At 51.6% G+C, this 22,136-nt stretch overlaps 1 protein-coding gene across 2 annotated transcripts in view; it reads left to right on the forward strand.

Annotated features, from left to right (window-relative positions):
* Mideas (mitotic deacetylase associated SANT domain protein) overlaps positions 1–22,136 on the forward strand; it is a 69,414-nt gene that overhangs the window by 21,385 nt on the left and 25,893 nt on the right. The window contains exon 1 of one of the 2 annotated variants that reach the window (XM_076921696.1): positions 4,335–4,476. The exons of the other annotated variant lie outside the window; for it this stretch is intronic. The gene's annotated coding sequence lies outside the window, so the exon portion shown is untranslated. Of the gene's footprint in view, positions 1–4,334; positions 4,477–22,136 lie in introns of those variants that run through there. 2 annotated transcript variants of the gene reach the window in all.

Genomic DNA, 22,136 nt, shown 5'->3' on the forward strand with positions numbered 1-22,136 from the left:
TCAAGATCACAGCGTGGTGGAAAGGTATAGTGGAAAGGATACGAAAGGCATGGAGTGGGGTCAGCCTTGGAAGGACCTCCCAGATAAGACGCCAAATTGATGTTGGTAGTCCTTCTGGCAGAGCCCTGCAGAGGCTCATCCAGGGCCTTATTTTTTGGGTGGGAGTGTGTGTAAGGATCTTTCCTGGAGTTAAGTTCTTGAAAGGGAGAAGGTAGTGGTGGGGAGTAAATGCAGAGAAATAACAGTTGTAAATATGGTGGATTTGTTATAGGCAAAAAAAACACACGCCGGGCAGTGGTGGCGCACGCCTTTAATCCCAGCACTTGGGAGGCAGAGGCAGGAGGATTTCTGAGTTCGAGGCCAGCCTTGTCTACAGAGTGAGTTCCAGGACAGCCAGGGCTACACAGAGAAACCCTGTCTTGAAAAAACAAACAAACAAACAAACAAACAAAAGCCACAAACAAAACAAAAACCAAAACCAAAACCAAACCAGCACCAACTGAGGGGACGCTTGCCAACTGTCCCGAGGTTGTGCAGCACATGTGTTTATTTCAGACAGGATCCAAATTCGGTCTTGGTTTCCTATCTTTTCCACAACTGTTTCTCTTCTTGTAACTCTAGGCAAGGAGATCCTAAAGAGAGCATCTTTGTTTCACAAAGGGAAGTAACAGTAGGACACACGGAGTCCTCATTAGTCCGTTCACCAGCAAGTGTTAACATCCCACATGTGCTGACTTCAGTGAGTAAGGGAAGGGACCGAGAAAGAACAGGCATGCAAACTTGGGGACTAGAGAGAAAACAACTGCCCCCCCCCCCTTATTAATAGTATTGGTATGTAGCCCAATACACCCCTAAACCCTTGATTTTCCTGCCTTGGCCTCCTGAGTTCTGGGATTAGAGTGTCTGCCACTATTTCCTTCTCCTCTTACCCCCACCCCCTTTCTTCCCTCTCTTCCTCCCCTGGCAACTAAATGCAAGGCCTCGTGCACTGAGCTACATCCCAGCCCTCTAACTCTATTCTGTAGTGAACAGTAGACGACAGAAACTTAGTGGAGGTGGATGGGCACTAAGACCCCTTGCCATTCTTTATAAAATCTACTGTGATTTACTCGTATACCATAAAATTCATCTTTGGAAGGTTTTTTAAAAAAATTATTTAATCGTATGAACGTTTTTGCCTGCATATATGTCTGTGCACCAGATATGTGCCTGGTGTCGTGGAGGTCAGAAGAGGGTGTCAGATCCTCTGGAACTGGAATTATGGATGGTTGTGAACCACCATGTGAATGCCAGGAACGGAAGCCAGGTCCTCTGCAAGAACAACTAGTGTTCTTAATCACTGAGCCGCATCTGTAGCCTCTCCCCACCAATCCCTGAAGTGTTTAATGGGCTGGACATAGGGGATGGCCATGCTGAGCTGTCCATGAGAGTCCGCATCATCCCAGGAAGCCTCTATGAGGCTCAGATGAACTCAGAGCTAAGAGTCCGGTCCTCAGTGCTCTGTTTACTGGAGTGTTTCTTAGCAGATACACCAGGAACTGGAGCCCTGCATTTTTCTCTTCCCAGTGGTTTGTGAAGAAGTGGGGTGTCAGGAAAAAAATGGGATTCTATGTGTAATCCTCCCAACTCCCCCAGCTCACCCCCTCCCCCAGGTCACCTTCTTCGTTGCCCCAGAGGCTTGTAGGGGGGACTGGAGAGCTTTGAGAACCAATACTTTCACAGGTCAGTGATTCTGCTCTGTCATATCTGCAGCAAGGCTTTCTCAGAAAGGCCATAGCGTCCCTCATACCACCCCGTCTCAACAAGCGGGAGACTTCTACCATGGTCAGGACAGCCCCCCATTCCTCCTTCTCGAGGTGGCCCAAATTTAGAAACTTTGTTGAGTGAAGAAGTGAGCTGCTGCTCAAGGTAGGCAGAGTGCCTTGGGCTATTGACTTCTCTTTTCTCTCCATCTTGCCACCTGCCTCTCCTTCCCATGCTGCTCTGGGCCAGGCCCAGCAGCCTGTGTGGGGAGGGAGGAAGCCCTCTGAGACCAGGCTGATCAGTGTTCTTTAGAGTAATGGTTCCCATTTGTTGCCCTGAGCTCCGGCTCTATGGTGGCAGACTCTTCTAGGAATGTGCTCCTCAGCGAGGTCATGTTTTGAGATGTCCCAGGGCCAGTTTGTATTTTTTTTTTTTTTTTTAGGGGCTCTCTCTGGGCTGGCCCTGGTTAGCTGCAGGGGCTGAGCCTTCAGGTTTAATGAAGGAGGCAGTGGTGGACAGAGGAGGCCAAGTGGGTTGCTTTTGCTTTCCTCACATGGACGAACTGTCACACGGAGGAAGAAACTGCAAACGGAAAAACCAAAATGGCTTTCATACCCAGCCTCTGTCAGGAGCACTGAGAGGCAAGCCTGTACTTAGGGGACTGTGTACCTGAGTACTTCAGTCCCTCAACTGGCCATCAGCCTACCCTTTGGGAGACTGGAGGGAGGGAGAGAAGAGAGATGACAGAGATACTGGGTTACCCTGTGGCCTTCTTCGAGGCAGTCAACAGCTCTGAATTATGCTCCCATCCATTGAATTCGAGTGCTAAAATACACTCACACAGCTGTGTAGTCCTTGTATGGGGAAGTGTTTGGAGACTTGTCATAGTGAATGCTAAACTGGGAGGCTAGACTTTTCTTTGTAGAAAGGGGTTTCCCAAGCTTTGCTTTGTTTGTTTGTTTGTTTGTTTTTGTCACAGAATTATGGATCTTAAACTGGAAGTGATTTTTTTAAGAGGTCATCTGGTCTAGTCCCCTGGCATACTCATTAGAATTTTGTAGCTAAAATTCTCTGACCTGTCATAACAGGACAAATAAGCCCTTGTCTTCTGGGGAGGAGGAGTCCTTCCAGGTGCACAGAGGTGAAGCCAGCAAAGAGGTGGGTGAGGATGGGGAAGCCATGCCTCTTAGTTCTTGCGAGTTTCTGTGCAGAAGGTTCCCCTTTTGTCTGTGTCATCCACTCCTTAGGTCCGGTGAAGACTCAGGCTCCGCAGTCTCAGGGGTGGTGAGAATCAGTTTGCCGCCCTTCTACTTCTGAGAGGAAGGGCAGCACTTAGGACTGGACGTCAGGGAAAGTGGCTAACAGAACACAGTGTGTTCCTCAGTGGTTTTTCCTTCAAAGGAAAGCCTTCTGACTCATCTTAAGAAGCAACACCATACAGACAGCAAAACACACCTGACTTTCCCCCGGCTCTGGAAGAACTCTATGGTTTCCAATCATCCACCAAAATGCAAAAAGAGGCATCACTGGCTACAGGCAGTACATTTGTCAGGGCGGTTGAGACCTTGAGTCAAAGTGGCTCAACTAAGGCCTAGGTTGTGAGAACTCAACCCGGGAGCTTTCATCTCCTAAGTTATGGTCATGTAAGTCCTTTATAGAGACAGGGTTGGTCTCTCTATAATCTACACGGCCAGGCTGGTGGCGAGAAATCTTAACTCAGGAAGGTTGTTAATAAACTGCCTCAGAGAGGATTATGCGTGTTTTGCTGCATCCAAAGTCACAGTTTTCTTTGTGGAGGAAAGAGCCTTGTGCCCTCTTCACCATGGCGCGCGCGCGCGCGCGCACACACACACACACACACACACACACACTTACTTTCCTGGCAGGCAGGATAGGTTTCCAAACATTTCGTCACTGTCTCCTCCTGACCTTGATATGCAAGGAACAAGCCGCGTGGCCTGTTGATTACAGAAGAGCCATCGGGGGCTCAGGCCTAGGCTGGGGGGTTGGGGGGGCGGTTGGGGGGAAGGGTGGCCACAGCCTTGCAAGTGGAGGTAAGGTCTGCTGGAAATCCCCAGCCCCGGCAGCCGCCCGGAGGTTTAAAGACGCCTCCCAGCCATATATGGTCGCAGGAAGTGGGCGGCGCGGAGCCTGCAGGCGGAGAGGCCGCCCCGAGACAGTTGTGCTGATGAAGTGGTAGAGCTGGTTCCTGCTCGCCACCGTGCCGCGCGCGCCGGCCAGCCACTGGGCGCTCGGAGCTCCCAGCCTCGAGTTGTGCAATCCTTTGTAGCACGCCAGCGAGTCCTCCTCCTTCGCTCTTGCCTCTCGCCCTCTCTCTCTCTCTCTCTTTTTTTTTTTCAAGCTGTGAGCTCAACCGATGAGTCAGAGCCGTGCAATCCTGACACTGCATCGCAGGACTGGGGGTGACACGCAGGGAGGGAGAGCGCTCTCGAGGCGGACTGTAAGGGCGCGGGGCGCGCCGAGGCTGCCGCGTCGCGAGCAGCGGGTGACAGCCCGCACGTCCCGCCCGGGCCCTGCCAGCAAACTTCCAGGCTTCGGGAGGCGCGGGCTTGGCTGAAGCCCTGCGAACGCCGCGGGGAAGCGACGGCGCCTGTTTGTTTTTAAAATCCGGGAGTGCGTGCAGACGACTGGGCTCTTCGGAGGCGACCCAAGGCGGCGGCCCGCGGCGGAAGGAAGGGGCACTGCTGGGGCCGGAGGCCGAGCGGGAGCTGGGTAAGTGCTGTTGCTCGGCGGGCGGCCGAGGCCTGCAGGCGGTGCGGCCAGCGAGGGGGATCCCGGGCTGCCGTGCAGGCGGTGGCTGCAGCTCTGCACGCGCTGGGCCTCCGGCGGCCAACTTCTGCGGCCTGCGGGGCGGCGGGAGCGGGTGCGTGGGCCGCCGTAGCCCGCCTCCGCCCGGCCCGCACCGCGCGCCCGCAGCTTGCGTGTGCAGCTCAGCCCGGTCGTGTTTGTGCAGCTACGCAGCTCGATCGCGGCCCGCCCACCCAGGCGCGGCCCCGGCTGGGAAGCCCTCCCTAGTCTCTCTGCCCCGGGGACCGGCGGCTGGGGACCGCGGCTGCTGCTCCTGCGCGCGCGCGAGAAACGTGGTGACCGCAGGGACCCGCTGCCGTGCCGAGCCGGGGAGGCGCGACGAGAGGCTCGCGAGCCGCGAGAACTTGGAGATCGGGCGCCCCTTCTCTTTCCAGCGTGTGGGGCGCTGGGTCGGCGTGGGGACTTTGCGGGGACAGACCTGCGGGGGGAGTGCGGGGGATGGGGGCAGGGAACTGGGGCCAGTGCTGGAGAGGCCTAGGCTGGAGTGCTAAGCGCGCGCGGGCCGGAGGATGGTCGTGGAGCCGCCTCACCCCGCGCGCCTGGCGTTGCTGGTGCACCTCAGACCTGTCATCCGGCTCGCTCGCCCCCGCAGGCTCGCGTCCCTGGCCGGGTGCTGTGTTCCATGGTGTTGGAGCCCGGGTTCGTCTGGGCCCTGCCTATGGCGGGCTCGATGGAGTTAATCATTCCCCGCCCCGCACGCGCACAATGAGGGGCATGTGGACCTCTGCTGCGCCCCTCATCCAGGCCTTAAAGTAAAGACTTTGAAAAGCTGAGGAACTTCGGGCACTGAGGCTTTCAAGCCTCAGAACCAAGGCAGACCTAGAGGAGGCGTCTACAACCCAAAAGGGAGGCCACTGAGTGTCTCAAACCATCTTTTAGCCCGAGCTGCTGGAAAGATGAAAGGGGAAGTTTCTTGCCTCATTTTAAACTTTGTTGGCTACAACTTCAATGGCCACTTCCTGCTTCCACCATCCCACTTCGGATCTCTGTGCAGGATAGGGGAGCAGTGACTGGTCTTTGAGGCCACCGCGGCACGTGTATGTAGCAGATCCCGGTGGCAACTGTGGGCTGGGGAGGGGAAAGGTGGCTTCATCCATTCCTGGAAGCCTGACTTGGAGGCTTGGGTTATCCTCAGCCTGTAGTTTTAGGGCTAAGACGGTTTGGTGAAGATGGAATTGTATCGCTGACCTCTGACTTCAGCCTGGGTGCCTCAGCTGAGGGGATGAAGCATCAGTCTTAGTCCAGAGCCGCCCAAGGAAAGTATATGTATCCACAGCACCCTTTCTGCGTGGTTGGATGACTCCAGAACAGAAAGGGACAGACAGACCTTAGGTTGAGAACTTATGGGGCCTCTCTTTACTGCTGCTCTGTAGGGTGTAAACATTAAATTACTGTGATAAATTATCTCATTGCACAGCCCTGGCCCGGTCTCCATTCTAATTGGATTGGCCTGTGGCTGGTTTCTCTGGTCTGTAACGCCCAGGGGTCGAGGGGTAAGGATCCTGGAGAATGACCCCAGGTTTACAGCTTGCTCTGGGGAAGTCGGTCAGCTGCCTTTGGGGCATCTCCAAGCACCAGGTAGAACCCCAACTCCTCAACTTGAGAAGGAGTTCCTTGGAGTCCCCATGAGGATGAAAGTTTAACTTTTTAAACTTGAGATTTTAAAAGTAGCCCTAGTGTTTGATCCCGGGCTGCTGCTTTGACAAATGGAAGAGGGGAGGCAGCGTGTAGCTAGATGCAGTTGAGGGCCTGCCACGGCTGCAGAACCCGGGGAAAGGCCTCTGGAAAAAGATAGGGGTAGGTAAAAGATGAGCGTGCACCTGGGTAGGCTCCTGTGGGCCTGGACCACAGATCTTTAGTCTTGATATCGTGTCACCCAAAGAGAAGCTTGCTGATGCAGCGGATGGGGGTGAGGGCATAGGTAGCAGGGAGACCCCGGCTTACATCTTTAGTTCTGCTTCACGTGTCCCTGCTCACGGCCCTCTGACCATGTAACCGCTGCTTTATTTGCTTTATTTATTTATTACACATGTATGGCATCAGAAGCACAGGTTCTCCTTCAGAGAGTTGCTGGGAGGGCTCTGATTTATGAAAAACATTGATAGCTTCTGCTTTGGTGTAAGCTTGGGGGATCTTTCCACAGTGCCTGGCATCTGGTAAGAGTTAGTAAGGAGTTAGGTAAATGAATGTGAGATATCCATAAACAAACATACAGATAAATAAACGAGTTTGCCAAGGTTAATGATACACCCCTTTAGTCCCAGATGCTTGGGACACAGGTGTGGGAGGGTGAGTGGGAGGATTCCTTGGGCTCATGAGTTCAAGGCCGTCCTTGGTGGGCTAAGTGGTCTCTGTCTCAAAAAGAAAAAAAAAAAAGATTTGCCTTGTGGAGGGCCCTGGAGTCACTGCTCTCTCTAGGGACCACCTTACAGCATTGTTAGTTTTGTAGAAGGTAGTCCATCACAAGGATCGTTGGTTGGTAAATCTTGCTCCTTAACACTTCTCTGCATTTGGCTTTTGGGAGCCTGTGTCTCCATCATCCTGACCCCACAGGATGGTCAGAATGAGTTGTAGCCCCTCCAGTCTGGAGATCCACTAAACTGGCCATTTCCTTTGGCTGAGACAGGTTGGCATCCTTCCTATGTGTGTGTATGTACATGTACTGGTGCAGGGACAGGTGTGTGTGGAGGGGGGGTGTACTTTTTCCTGACTCATTGCAGATTGCAGGAAATGCAGCCAGTGGCGGCTTTTCATTGGAGATTGCTTCTGTCCATCACAGCTCTGTGAGGCTAAAGGGAAGTGCACCTTGGGCTGGGTCTGGGCTGCTGAAATCCTCAGTTCTTCATAAGGGGGCCTGCATCTGCATTTGAAGCAGCATTCAGGACACTGAGACTGTGAGCTCATTTCATGAATCAGAAGCATTACAGCGTAACCTCTGTGTTGGAGACTGCTCTTTGGAACCCAGATCACCGTCCTGCCACCCCCACCGATTGTTACACTTACATGAGCTCTCAGTCACACACTTGGGAACTGTTACAGTTGGGGGTGGGGGTAGCACCAATTCAAATTCCAGAGCCATCAAGCAAAACTGGTCCACACCCACTTCCGCCTCCACACCGGGCTGCCATTCCTGGATGGCGTCTGGACCGTCACCTGGCAGTGACTGAAGGAAGCCTGGCAGGTGCATGGGAACGAGCCCCGAGAACCCAGGTTCTTACTCCACTTCTGCAGTTGCAGTGTGGCCTTGTGCGTTGCTTCATTTCCTGGGCCTTGGTTTTCTCCTCTGTAAAATGGAGAGACTAGTACTTGGTACAGTTGCTGTGAAGCTGGAACAAGGTTATGCATGCACACGGATGGGCTGATAGTAAGTAGGTTCGTAGTAGATGCTAAGCTAAGTATCTCATCACTAGGTGCAGGCCCAACTCCTGCTTGCCTTTTGCTCTTATCAGGGAAGAGGAAACGAAGGATGTTCTGCTTGTGGTGGGAATCAGTGTCTGGGGCTACTTTTGTGGCTTTTTCAAATGAAGCTTATTTTCTAGCCTCTTAGGTCTTGGGCCAGGTCCGTGCTGGGACAAGGAACTGTCCCTGCAGAGGATGGGTGGTCAAGGGCTCACTTTCCTGGGGAACCAACCCTCCCAGGCCTCTGGCTGAAAACCTCATCTGGGCTGGCTTAGGTATTTTGCAGTCTAGGAAAAAGTACCATGTTTCCCCTCACCTGAACCCTGACAACATGACCTGGATGGAGGTTTGGGTGGAGCTGGGGTGGGAGTTGTCCCATGAAAGGGCACTTTGTCCCTTGTCCCAACTGAAGTAAGAGTAGGGATGAGGTGACATACTGAATAGGAAAGAAGCTGTCCCGTGTCAGTCAGCAGAGAGCTGAGGCTTTGCTGGGTCAGGACAGTCTCCCGAGGAGAGGCTATTGCCTACGGTTCTGGTAAGGACTGGTACCATTGCTTCCCTGGTAGCTGCTGCTCTTTCCCTTCCTGGAATGGGGCCTCATACTGTGGCCAGCCCCGGAAGGTGCTCCCTGTTCCCTTTGCCTTTCTCCCAGCCACAGGGAGCTTGTGGCTGAGAATGCTTCTCCCTCCAGATCTCAGGGAGGAGGAAGGGAACGGCCTGGGTGAGAGCTGTTCACCCAAGCTGGGAGGGAGGGAAGTACTGTAGGCTTGCAGCCAGATGGGGATTCCCTGAGGCCGTCCAGATCCTTCAGGGAGATGGCCTCCAGCGGTAAGGGAATGCGGGAAGGGTGTTTAGGCTTCAGCTTCTCCCCAGGTTGGGTAGGCAGAAGCCCTAGTCCGGCCCAAGGTTGCCAAAACTTGCCAGCTGGGAAGGGAAAGCCTTAGTGCTCTGAAAGGGGCTGACTCGGTAAATTTGCCACTGCCATGCAGGTGGGCCTGTGTTTCAGGCTCCTCCCAGCAGACGCTCCCTGTCAGCCTGGGGCAGCGCCTGGGGCAAGCACCTGCATTCTCACCTGACCTCACTGGGTCCAAGGCTTTAGTTCATAATCACAGGCTCCCCAGCCTTGGGGAGTCATTCCAGAGCTGAAGAAGATTGGGGTGGGGAGGCTAAACCCCTTCTTTACCACATAGGGAGGCAGAGAGACTCTGAGTTGCCAGTTCCCATTTCACCTTGGGAGGGTGGGAAGAGGGGGATGCACATCGGGTGTCCATCTTCAGGGTCACTGCCCTCGGAGTTTGGAAGTTGGAAGGGCTGCCTGTGGTGCAGGAAGAAGCCAGAGGAATACTGTTTAAGCTTCTGGGTGTGGCTCAGTCTTCTGCTGGCTCCATGGTTATTTATCTGGGGTGTGTGTGTGTGTGTGTGTGTGTGTGTGTGTATGTATGCAGTGTGGTTGGGGAGGTGGATCTAAGTGAAAGCAGAAGTATTCATGCTACACAGGGCACACACACAATCTGACAGTGACAGCTAGGAAAAGAAGAAAGGGGTGGGGGCGGGTAAAGCCCCCTCAACATTGTGGCTGCTGGTGTGCCTCCTGTCCCCGGTGCAGCTTGCATACTTGAGAATAGACAGCCCTCCCAATGTTAACTAGTGGCAGCTCTTCCTTGCAGGTTCTGGGCAGAAGTGCCAAAAATAACCAAGCTGGTACTTCCACTTGTGGGACATTCCCTGCCCCGGCTTCTGGGCAGACTTGCTTACTTTCAAAAGTAGGCCCAACATCTGCTGTCCCTGTGGCCACCCTTTCCCAGCGCCTCTCAGGCCATGGCACCCTCCCCTTTATTGCTCTCCTTAGAGTGAGTCCAGGAGGGTGGTGGCTCATCTTGGTGGGCCTGAAAGTCCTGCCAGTGTTCTCTGGGAAAGACTCTTGTCCTACTGTGTCCCTGTGGTCTCTGCTGGCACAGTTGAGTCTAGAGGAGGCCTGTACTGCGTGTGCTCTGGAATTCTTGCCAGCTCCCTCTCCTGAGTCTGGTGACCAGATGTCCTGCATGTCTGCAGAGCCTAACACTGTTTCTGGGACTCCTTGTCTCCGTGTTCTGCACAGGCTGCCCAGAGCTGCTGTCAGCCAGCTGTGGAGCTGGAAGAGGCGAGTCATTCATTGTTCCCAGGCCCAGCAAAAGAGGGAAGGAAATAACATAGATGAGGACTGGCTCTGTGCAGGCCCTTCGTCTGCGTCTTACCTCATCTAATCCCGCGGTAGCTTTGGTACTGTGGCGCTCACTTACTGATAAGGCTCACATAGGCTAGCGACGGGAGAGGCTGCACACAGGCCAGCTTCTTAGTGAACAGCTCCACTCTTCTGACTGTTTCCATGTGGGCTGGGAACGGGGCTGCACCCACAGAAAGCAGTAAAAATGGTAAGAATTGGGGTACCATTTGACTGATGGGTAGGGGGAATTTGGGGCCAAGGAGGGAAGGAAAGAAACCAGTTTTGAGCTTGGGTCTGGGGGTGGCTGGGCTATCTACTCATGCTTGGAAGGGGGTTAATGAGGCTTGATTTAGACATTCCAGATGTCTCCTCTCCTAAATGTACCCAAAGCCTCTACAGTCATAAGAAAAGCTCTGGACTAGGGGTTAGGTGGGATCTGGGTCTTCCTACTGCTGGGTTTGACCCTAGGGCCTGTCATTCCTGTTAGCTTGGCCTGGGTCCCAGAGTGCCTGGTTGATGTGTACTTGGAGCTTAGGCTGAATGTTCTGCGGGTGCCTGGCATGGCATGCCAAAGGCCTCTGGGTGTATTTCAGGAACAATAAAGAATAAATCAACACAGGAGAAAAAGACTCTACAGCAGCTGCTCAGAGACGGGAGAAATTCAAGGAATGTGCCAGCATTTGGCAGAGATCCTGCATCTTGACCGGGCCTGAGAAAGGGCCTGATGCTTGACTTGGTGTTTGGGTGCGAAAGATGGGCAGCTTTCTGTACCTACCCTGCAGCCCTTCTAAGAGGTTCTAGGCAGCTATGCTGGGAACCCGGCTTTCATGGCAGCCAGTTTTTATGCTTCTTGGTCACTGGGAGGATCAGAGAACACAGTCATTTATCTCTATTTTTTTATTGTTACCTCAGACAAGTAGACACCAATATCCTCCATGCCAAACCTGCCGACCAGAGGGGTCTTGTCTCTTTCTAGAGCTAGCCAGAAGAAATGAGCCAAACAGTTGTCAAGGATCTGGCAGGTTTGAAGGGGTTCTGTGGTGGTTTGAATAAGAACACCCTCCTTCCCCCAGACTCATCTGTTTGCATGCTTAGTCATCAGGAAATGGCACTATTTGAGAAGGATTAGGAGGTGTGGCCTTGGAGTGGGTGTGGCCTTGTTAGATGAAATTGTCATTGTGGGTGGGCTTTGAGGTTTTAAACATCCAAGCCTGGCCCAATGTCTCTTTCTTCCTGCTGCTTGTGGGTCTGGATGTAGCACACGTGGCTACCTCTCCAGTACCAGGTCTACCTGTGTGCCATTCTCCTCTCCATGATGATAACCTCTGGAACTGTAAGCAAGCCCCAAGTAAATGCTTTCTCTCGTAAGAATTGCCTTGGTCATGGTGTCTCTTCACAGCAATAGAGCAGTGAGTGACTAAGACAGGTGACAAATGTGAGGGTATCCAGTCGGCAGCCCTGACCACAGCTCTACTACTCAAGTAGTCATCTGTATGTTCTTGGGGCAACTGACCATGGATGCATGATCAGTTTATCTCTCCGGGCCTTGGTTTCATCAGCTGTGAAACAAGGATTTCTGTTGAGATCTTGGAGTGTACGGTCGGTTACTAATCTCTCTCTCCCGGTTTGTATGTGCCATGAACAGCTTTTATTTACAAATTTAAGTTCAGAAGAAGCGGTGGAACCCCATGCAGAGATGTGATTGCCTGAGCCAGGATCTGAGGTTCAGTGTCTGGGGAGTTGGGGCCATAGCTGCTCATAGAACAGAACTGATTGGATTCAGACTTGAGGGCATCAGGGGAAGGGATAGGGGATATCGGATGATACCCGCCTGGGGAGTCACTTGAAGCCTTGAAGTCACTTGCGGGTTTTGTACTGGAGAGTATGGGGATCATGCAGCTCCTTAGTGAGGACATAGTTCTTCCACAGGATCCCCAGGCATCACTCTAGCCTCTAAAGAGCTACTCACCTACTGGGCCTTTCCCAGCCGGCCACTCTTCCGGTTCATCCGCCTGGTTATCACACAGCCTGCATGGAGAAGTTGCATCGTGGAGGCTTCTGTTTGCCTGGCTGTCCTGTCACCGCTTTCAACCAACTCAAACAAGAGGCCACAAGCCTGAGACTCAAGGAGAAAGCTGGCAGAAAGAGTTATTGAGACAGGCGGTCCTAGCTCCAGTCCTGGGCTTGCTGCCTTGCTTCCCTGACCTTTGACCCCTTGGAACTTTCCAGGTTTGTTGGTGGAAAAGAGGAGAGGAAGACATCTGCTTTGCCGAGGATTAAGTAGGAGTTCTTAGTCCCATGGATAAAGCTCTGTTTGTGTAGTAGATCAACCCTGGCTTCAGGTTTTCCTTGGTGTCTTGCCAAGAACTGGGGACTTTTTTCTTTTCTTATGTATGTGTGTGTGTGTGTGGGGGGTGGTTTTTATTTTTGTTTTTTCAGAGATCTGCCTGCCTCCCCAGTGCTAGAATTAAAGGCGTGTACCACCACATCCCAGCCGAGCTGGGGCCTTCCTTAAATGAAGCATTATTTTTGAAGTCCTTGGTCCTGGATCCCGACTTGCCCCTAGCTCTGTGTCTGAAGACAAATTTCTTTCTCTGGATCACTGTGTCAAATGAAGAGTTAGGTTGGTGAACATGGACGACCTGTGATAGTTGGCACCTGTTCAACCTTCCCAGCTGAGCTCTGCTTTGCCAGTTGGCTCTGGAGTGATGCAGAAGCTTTCTTGATATGGTGAGAGGCCTTTACCCGAGGTCCTATTGACCTGTAGCTTCCAGCCTACCTCTGTAGGCTCCTCTCCCCACTGCCTGTGCACTCTCTGGGCTCTACTCCCTTTCAGGAGCCTCTCATCAGCATCCCTAGTAGGGATGCATTGCTAGAAGATTTGGATCATTTCTTGAGAAGAGTGTGATACACCACACTGTGGCTGAAAATGTTCCCTAAGAAGAGCAACCTTGGGATGGAACAGAAGGAAGGCAGAAGCCATACTGGCTTCGTAGGGTTCTCAAAAGTATTGTTCGCTCCTTCTGGGCACCACAGGTGTGAGATGGTGGAAAGAGGAGGGACCCCAGAGGCATGCAGCATTGGGATCTTGCTTCTGCCACATTCACAGCAGAGTCTTGAGTTTCCCGCAGTAGAAAGAATGAGGTCCATCCTTGTGTGCTTTGTAAAGATGATTGCTGTTTGTCAAGGGTTTGTTAAGAACCTGCTTAGGGTGTCCTGTAAATGTTAGCTCCTGTCTTTTGGGAAGTACATTTAGTATACTCTGTAGACTGGCTACAGAGTGGAAATACTGGCCTGTGGCCATTTTCCCAGGGAAATACAAAGTTACAAGATGATCTGATGCAATGCAAAGGCTGCTTCATTCCAATGCTATTGTTTAAAAAACAAAACAAAACAACCCCCCCCCCCTTTTTTTTTTTTTTTTTTTTTTTTTTTTTTTTTTTTTTTTTGACACAAGGTTTCACTGTGTTTCTCTGGCAGGCCTAGAACTTGTTAAGTGGACCAGACTGGCCTCAAACTCAGAGAAATCCCCCTGCCTCTATATCCTGAATACTGGGGTTAAAGATGTGAGCCAGCACATGTGGCTCTATGCAAGCTAATTTAATTCAGGGAGGAGGTTTGGGGTCAGAATCAGTGTCTGGTCTGAGGAATGGGCAAGGAAATACCTCCATGCTTGCAGATGTTCAAGATCTACCATGCACGGGTTGAAGGAGTGGCTTTTACAAACCAGGAGAGTGTGAACAGGTCTTAGAACCTTTGTTTTCTGTAAATTTCTTAGATTTATTATTTGCTTTTGATATCTGTTTAATTGTATTGCCCATTATTAAAAACAGAGTATTGCAGCTGGGTTTTGGCATTCACATCTTGAGAGACAGATCCAGGAGGAGTGTATCAAGACCAGTCTGGGCTACAGTGTAAAACTGTTGAACTGAATGCTTCTCCCTTGAATTCTGACAGTGTTTTTTCATGGTTTTGTGTCATTGTTGTTGGGTAGTTTCCTCATTGTTATCAAGATAAAGTGTTTTTGCTTTGTCTCAAGTGACAGTTTTTGTCTAAAGATCAGTTTTACTCAATACTGTGCAGCCCTTCAAGCTCTCTGGGTACTGTTTGCATGGTACTTATTTCAGTCAAGCTCTCTGGGTACTGTTTGCATGGTACTTGTTTCAGTTGAGCTCTCTGGGTACTGTTTGCATGGTACTTGTTTCAGTTGAGCTCTCTGGGTACTGTTTGCATGGTACTTGTTTCATTCTTTTATTTTTTACATTTATTTGGTGTGTGTGTATTCTGTGAATGTATCAAGTGTTCATGTGTATGCAGGTGTAGGGGTTCATGGGTGTGGTATCTGAGATGTGTGGTAAAGCCAGAGGTCAACATCAGGTGTCTTCCTCAGTCACTACCCACCTTATGTTTTGAGACAGTTCTCTCACTGAACCTGGAGCCCACTGATTTGGCTAGACTGATGGCTAGCAAGTCCCAGGGATCCTCCTGTCTCCAGTTCCCTAGCCCTGGGTAGTACAGGTGTGTGCTGCTGTGTTCGGCTTCTTATGTGGGTGCCAGAGATCTGAACTCTGGGTCTCATGCTTACTGCAAATGTTTTACTGACTGAACCCCATATTCCCAGCACCATTTTTTTCTTTCTTTTTTCTTGGGGGAGATGGTATTGAGACAGAGTCTCACTATGCAGCCTTGGATAGCCTGAAACTCACTATGTAGACCAGGCTGGCCTTGAAGTCATAGAGATCTACCTGCCTCTGCCTTTCTGATTGCTAGTGTCGCATTTCATTCTTTATTTTTAACCTCTTTGTATCTTTTGTAAACCGCATATAATCGGATCACCTTTAAGAAATTCTAGCTGGCAGTGGTGGCACACGCCTTTACTCCCAGTGCTCAGGAGGCAGAGGTAGGTGGATCTCTGTGGAGGCCAGCTTGGTCTACAGAGCAAGTTCCAAGACAGCCAAGAGTACACAGAAAATCCCTGCCTTCAAAAAAAGAAGGAGAAGAAATAAATGAATGAATGAATGAATGAATAAATAAATAAATAAATAAATAAATAAATTCTGCTAACCATTGTGCTTTAATTGGAGTATTTAATTCACATTTTAAGCAGTTATTGATAAGGTAGAATTTATGCCTCATTTTGCCATTTCATGTTTACATCTTGTTCTGCACTTCCCCTATTCCTGCCTTTATTTGTGTTAAATAAATATTTTTTGACTATTCCATTCCTTGCCTGTAAAATGAAACAAAGAAAAGCAAGGGTTAAATGAGATGCTGCCCACAGCTGAAGGGCTCCATACACATTGGCACCCAGTTGGACCTTGGGCTCTGTAAGAGTCACAGTCATCCCTAGGGGTTTCTCGAAGCAAAGTCCACCCAGGAGGGCTCTTTGGGAGCCTTGTGTCTTCTGCCCAGAACACTGCTCTTGCAGATGGTTCCTAGGAAGCTTCACATCCCAGCCCCTGTCTCACCATCTCATCCCTGGTTCCCATACTTGGCGTTGTCCGGGCTCCTCATGAAGTGCTATGGATTTACCCTCCTACTTTCTTTCTTCCTCCTTTCAGACCCAGGGATGGGTTTGAGAATTCCTGCAGGATACAATCAGGCTGCAGAGTGTGATGCCGGAGGGGCCAGCCATAGGATTTGGAGTCGGTAGTCTGGTTTCTCACTTGTGAACTCTGGGCTGGGCTACTTTTCAGAGCCACCCTCTCCTCATGCCTCAGTTAGGAAAAGGCATCTGGACATGCAGGTAGTGCTGCTGGCACTGTCTGCGTGGCTGGCACCGTCTGTGCAGCTGGCACTTCTTACATTGGTGTTTCTTTGGTTCGTGTGTTTTTCCTCTTAAATTCCTCAAATGCAAGAACCAGTGAGTGGAGATCATTGGACCAGATACCCAATTCCCTGACAAGCCGTACACTGCTCTCTCCATCTGCTTCGGGCCCCCTGAACCATCATGGAGTAGAAGCAAGTAGATCGGCAAGAAGAGTCAGTTAGGGTGACAGTGTGTGCTGGAGACAGAGTGTGAGCAGAGCTAAGAGAGGCTGAGCTTTTAGGCAAAAGGGGTAACTTCAGCAGAAACCCAGAGAGGGCACTAACTCCCTGGGAGTCACCTGTGCCTTGTGTTCATCCTTACCCTCTCCATCTCTACAGTACAGTAGATGTATGTTTCTGTGTCTGTCTCTGTCCACTTCACTAGAAGCGCCACAGGGTAAAGACTATGCTTTGTCTCCTGTGTCTCCCTAGAGCCTGGCATGCAGCCAGTGCCATCAAATGCCTGTTGAATGGATGAAGGGGCCCAGGCAGACCTGCACAGCTGCAGCAGGGTGTGTGCAGTGGGGGAAGAGGCAGGGCAGGCGGCATTAAGCAAGGCCCCTGTGACTGGCCTCTGTATCTTGGCTTGGGGCCGAGGTTGGCACTGGGACACGCAGGCAGCTCCAGAGAGCCCTGCCCTAGACCTACTAGGGAGTCAGATCTTTCCAAAAGGAAAGACCCAGAGCAGACTCTGCTGGTGTGAGCATCACAGGACATAGAGAACATTGTGAGGGGACAGACTAGAACCCCACCCCCCACCCCCACCCAGCTTTCAGTCATCTGAGGGTATGGCTGCAGGCCCATTTTCATCTCTCAGTGTTCTCTCACTCTGGGGTTCAGGGTGCATGTGCACATGTGAATGTGGAGGTCAGAGGTCAGTGTTGGGTGTCTTCCTCATTCATATCTCTACCTAATTTTTGAGTCAGATCTCTTACTGAACTTGGACCTTAGTAGTTGGCTAGACTGTCTGGCCAAGAAGCCCCAGGAGCCCTCCTGTCTGCGCTTATCCGTGCCCTGTCGTGTCCAGCTTTTGATATGGGTGCTGGAGATCGAAACTGAAAACTCGGTACTTGAGTGACAAGCACTTTACTGAGCCATCTGCCCAGCCTTATCTTTTCTGATAGAGTATGTAACTGTCAGAGTCACCCTCCTCTTTCTGATCCTGGAGTCCTTTGGGAGGGTTTTCCTGTCATTGGTTGTGACCCTTGTCTAGTAGGCAACCGTCAGTCAGTCCCTCGATTGAGTCTGGATGCTTGGTCCTCCGCTGAGCTCAGGAGCACTTCTGTCTGCATGAGCTTCCCCCTATAAAGGGAAACAGGTTATCCTGGTCCCCATGGACAACTTGATGCCCTTTGTGGGGCAATGAGAGAGGGATACAATTAAGGGGGTTGCTTAAGCCGAGGCCCTGAGTATCCTATCAGGCTGTGTATACACATAATCCTTTAAAAGCACCTCACTGTTGGCCCTTTTGCCGTCAAAGCTCATACTGTATTAGACTTGAACCTTGCCCAAGATTCTGAGCCTGGACAGCTTACTAACTGAGACCCTGGGGACTCTCTCCCCAGCCTGTCAACCTAGGCTCCACATCTCTGAGCTGAGGTTCAGTCTGGGGAAAGGGTGAGCCAGGGACTGTGGGTGGGGAATGGGTCAGTCGTAGGCCTCCTGCCTACCCTGCCCTTCCTGCACCATGTGGCAGGCAGGTCAGTACCTTATGCATCAAAGCCTCTTTCTCACTGGCTTGCAAACTCCTTGAGAACAGGGCTTCCATATGGTGGTCCTGACAAATCTCTGGCCTGAGTGGGAACTCCTTGTTGCAGTGGGGGGAACAAATGGCATGTGGACAGCTACTTTGTATCTAGAGGGAAGATTTATCCAAGACTTCACAGCTCTTAACTGCCCCCACCCACCTACCCAAGATGGCATTTCTCAAACACTTACCCCAGCCTGATTGTAGCCAGAGACCTCAGTTAACTGAGAAAAGGCCATTTAGAAAGTGAACCTGGACTAGAGGGCAGCTAGGTCACGCTGGGCCCCTTGGCATGGTCTTTTAATCTTTTAGACACATCTTAGTGTCTTGAGACCCAGTCTGACCATGTCAGGTCATGAGGTAAACAGACTTAAAACCCTGTGTTCCTGAGCATGGCCCAGGCAGGGGCAAGAAGCCTAGAGGAGAGCTGGTATTTTTCCAGGTGGCTTGCATGTAGTATGTGGTAGTGTATGATGGCTCGGGAGCAAATGATTCATGGCCTGCCACTGGAGAAGGAAGGCCTTGTATTTAGCCTTGTTGGAGAGAACATGGGCTCTGTGTTTGTTGTTGGAGAGAGCTAACATGGGCCCTTTATATCACCTCAGCAGCACGGGGAGCTCTGCAGTCTATCTGGGAGATAAACTGGCCGCAGGATTAGGCAGGACCCCAGGCTGGATACCTGGTGGCATACGTCTTTGCTTGGGTAAATTCTGAAGTGCAGATCTTGGGAGCAGGCAGCTCCAGATCAGGTGTTTAGGCACAAGCGTCTGCAGCAGAGATGAGGAAAGCAGGGAGTTAGTGTGCGGCACATGGGTGTATGCTGTGGTCAGGTGATATGATAAGCTGGATGTGTGATCCCTCTTCCAGCCTTGGGGTCAGAGAGCTTCCCAAAGGAAGCACTAGCTAAAGGGTGAGAGGGGTGTGGCCAAATGTAAAGGTTGGACAGGCAGGGACACAGATTAGTCAGAGACCTAGAAACAGTGGGAAAGGAGGTTGATGAGGCCTGACTATATTCTTCATGCATGAAGTGCTAGGAGAGACAGCAGGAGCCAAACTCTGGGGACTTCGGGGCAGGGTAGGAGGTTCAGACTTTGCCCCAAGGCAGCCCCTTCAGTGCTCAGAGACATGGCTTGCTTGGCGGTTGGTTAAGGTCTTCTTGTAGGGTACCCTGTTTGTGTTTTACTTACTCTCAGGTGGGAGACACCAAGCTCTGATTTCCCTGCTTCCTTGAGTGGGACCTGGAGGGTGGGGGTGGGGAGTAGGTATCTATAATGTCCATACTCAGGTGGGTAAGGTAAGAGGGTCTAGAGTTCAAGGCTAGCCTGAGCTACATAATAAAATAGTTTGGAGTAGGACTGTTTAGCTCTCTAATGGCTAGGAAGGCTTTCTAGCTGGTGATTACCTGTATTTCAAAGTTGAGCCACTGTGACCCTGAACCAAACTGGGCACCTCCTCCCTGGTGTCTGTGACTCACAGCAATCTTGTGTCTCAGATGAACAAATCGAATGGCCCAGGTGTCTGGTGAGTGGCTCAATCTCTCAGTGGCCATAACTGGTTCTCCTCCCGTATGTTGATGGATTCAGTAGGCTCTCCTGGATGGGCTAGCCATAGTTGGGTATGTAGGTGGGGTCTTCTATGTCACCTGAAGAGCTGTCATACCTTTAGAGTATAGTGGCCATTAACACAGTGTACACCCAAGGACTTTCTAGAACCTTCTCATGTGTCTCTGAAGCCTATATGTGGGTTCAGCATTACTTTCTTTTTCTTGGTGCACACTGTGTTTACCCTTTTTCTTTCTGTGGAGGAAATGCATTCCACCAAAGAGCTTTCTGTGACCCCCATTGGTCCCAGGCCACTGATAAATGACACTGGCTTTGTTGTCAGCCTAGGACTCCCTATGATTCCCTGGTCAGAGATTGGTTGCAGTGGAGAAGCTCTTTGAGGAAGGGACCAGAGAAACATAGACTGACAAAGTGGTTGCAGTGTCTGGGGCCCCATGGTGGCTGTGGGTTTCCTTCTGCTGTGTTCTATCAGTTGTCAGAGGCCCTGCCGCTGGTCCCAGGGGTGACCTGCCTACAGAGGTTCCTCCTTACACCTTCTTGAACCTTGGGCATCTGGCCCATTGGCTGGCAGTCTTCAGAGCAGGTGGCTTCCTTCTTCCTCACTGTGAGGAAAGTCAGACTGGCGTATACCTGAGGGGCTGAGGAGAGGGAGGGAGGGACAGATAAGATGAGAGGAAGTGGCTCAGCCCCGGTGCAAGGGTGGGAGCTACCAGTGTACTCTGAGAGCTCAAAGCCCCACCACAGCAACCAAGATTGAGGCAGGGCCATAAGTGCCAGGGTTAAAGAACCTAGGCTTGAGGTGGGCCATCGTAGCCAGTACAGTGTCACGGCTCCTGCAGCTGGACCTTATATCTGCTGCCTCTTTGTGGTGAGGCCCCCTTTCCTGCTTCTCTGGAGACTGAGGGACTCAGTTATGTTTAAAGAGAGTGGGAGAGGGTTACCTCTGGCCGGAGCTAGTGAAGTGCTGTGTCCAGCAAGCTCTGGACCTAACTAAGGAAAGGTAAGCATATGGGGCTAAGATCAGATTGGTGTGTGGTGAGGATTTCTTCATGTGTGTTATATGCCTGGCTTCATGTCCTGGTGACATGATCATGTGTGACCTTAGGCAAATTACTTAGTTCCTGTAAGCCTGGCCTAGCTTACCTACAAAATGGGAGTTAAACTATTGGTGCTTGATACACTGATTTTAAAAAATACAAAGTATTTTGGATCCTCTTGACACAGGCAAGCCGGCTACATTGTTATTATCAGGGCTACTCGGAGCTTGGCTGCCTAGGTGGCCCTTCCCTCTTCCTCTTCTTTTCCGCCTGTATGTTTGCCTCCTGCTTGGCCGGGGCAGGGAGGGCATAGTTGTGGAGATCTCTGCCACAGGAAGCTTATGGGATGATTCCACCTTTCCCCAAACCAGCCTCTTGTTCTGAGCAAGTCTCTGTCTCCACTATCGTGGTATGCTGAGTTGAGGGGTTCTTTTCTGGTGTGCAGGGTAGGAAGCACACCCTCAGACTTAATCTCCCCTGCCACCCTACACACCCATGGGCAAAAGCTATGGTTTCCTGGAGCTCCCTTCCCAGACTCCGCCTCATGTCCTTCAAACCCCCAAACCAGGCACTGAATAGCCGTCCCCTGCCTAGGCCCCCTCTGACAGGAACATGCCTGCACGTGCACCCGTGCCTGCCTGCCACGTGGGCCTTCCCCTGTTGCAGGCCCCCAAAGCCCATGCTGTGGCTCCCAGGCGACAGGCACAAGTGCATGTGAGCATCCCTGAGCTTGCAGCTCTCTAGAGGCACGTGGCCTGCTGGGCTTCCCTCTGTCCTGTCTCCTCCCCCACAGGTTCTTCCTCCCTCTGCCTTGCTGCAGACACACACGTATTTCTAGTTTTGCCGGGCTTGGGTCTCGGCAGTCCCACCCTTCATCTTCATCATGGAGGCCCCAGGGGGATTTTCCATCTCTGGATGGCTTTCAGTTCTCTGTTGTGAATTGGTCTGGCTGCCCAAGAAAGCGGGGGTTTAAAAAGCAAGAGAAAGATTTATTCAAAGAGGTTCTCTAGCCCTGAGCTCTTGTTCAAATCCTTCCCTTCCTGCTGGCGCTAGGGTGACTCAGTGCCCTCTGTCCCTGCGATTTCCACAGATGAAAACAAAAGGAGTGTACCGGCTAAAGCTCTCTCGCTGTCTACTGGGCTAAAAGCTCGCGCTGTGTACCAGGCCCAGGAGCTGAGCAAGGAAACGGAGGAGGAAGTTGCTCCCCTTCTGGGTGCTGGGTGAAAGTGAAAGGGAGGGAGGGGGCTCCAGTGAGTCAGGCAACCAGGCTGGCAGGCAGGCCAGTCCAGGAGGGAGCCGGGGCTGGAGCTGCGGAAATGTGCAGAGCAGCGATAGCGCGAAGTGCCCGGGCTGAGAACTGGGGCTAGTTGTGGGCGGGGCTTCTTGTGGGCAGGACTTATGACGCCCGGTGGTTCCTTGCTGGGTTTCTGGGAACTGCCCCACCTGCTATCATAATCTCTCTTGTATCCAGTGTCTGAGCCTACCAGGATCTGCCGATTCCTTCTTGCCCACCTCTAGCCTTCCTTCCTACCTTAGTGACCCAGGGCCAGGGTCTTGGCGAAGAGGTGGCCTACGTACCTCCTACTCTTACCAACTTCCCAGGGGGAGACAAACTTAACTAAACAAATAAACACAATTTTACCGGAAGAAAGAACAAAAACTTAATGGTAAAGGAAGCAGCTATGCATGGTGTAAAATGCAGGCCTGGATTCTATTCTGTAGCAAGGTCAATATAACAGTCATTTTAAACATCAACCTGGAGGGGGGTGGGGAATCTGGCTCACTTGTATCACATGTGCTTAGCAGGA

This window comes from Arvicanthis niloticus, chromosome 23 (genome assembly GCF_011762505.2).
Source record: "Arvicanthis niloticus isolate mArvNil1 chromosome 23, mArvNil1.pat.X, whole genome shotgun sequence".
Lineage (NCBI taxonomy): Eukaryota > Metazoa > Chordata > Mammalia > Rodentia > Muridae > Arvicanthis > Arvicanthis niloticus.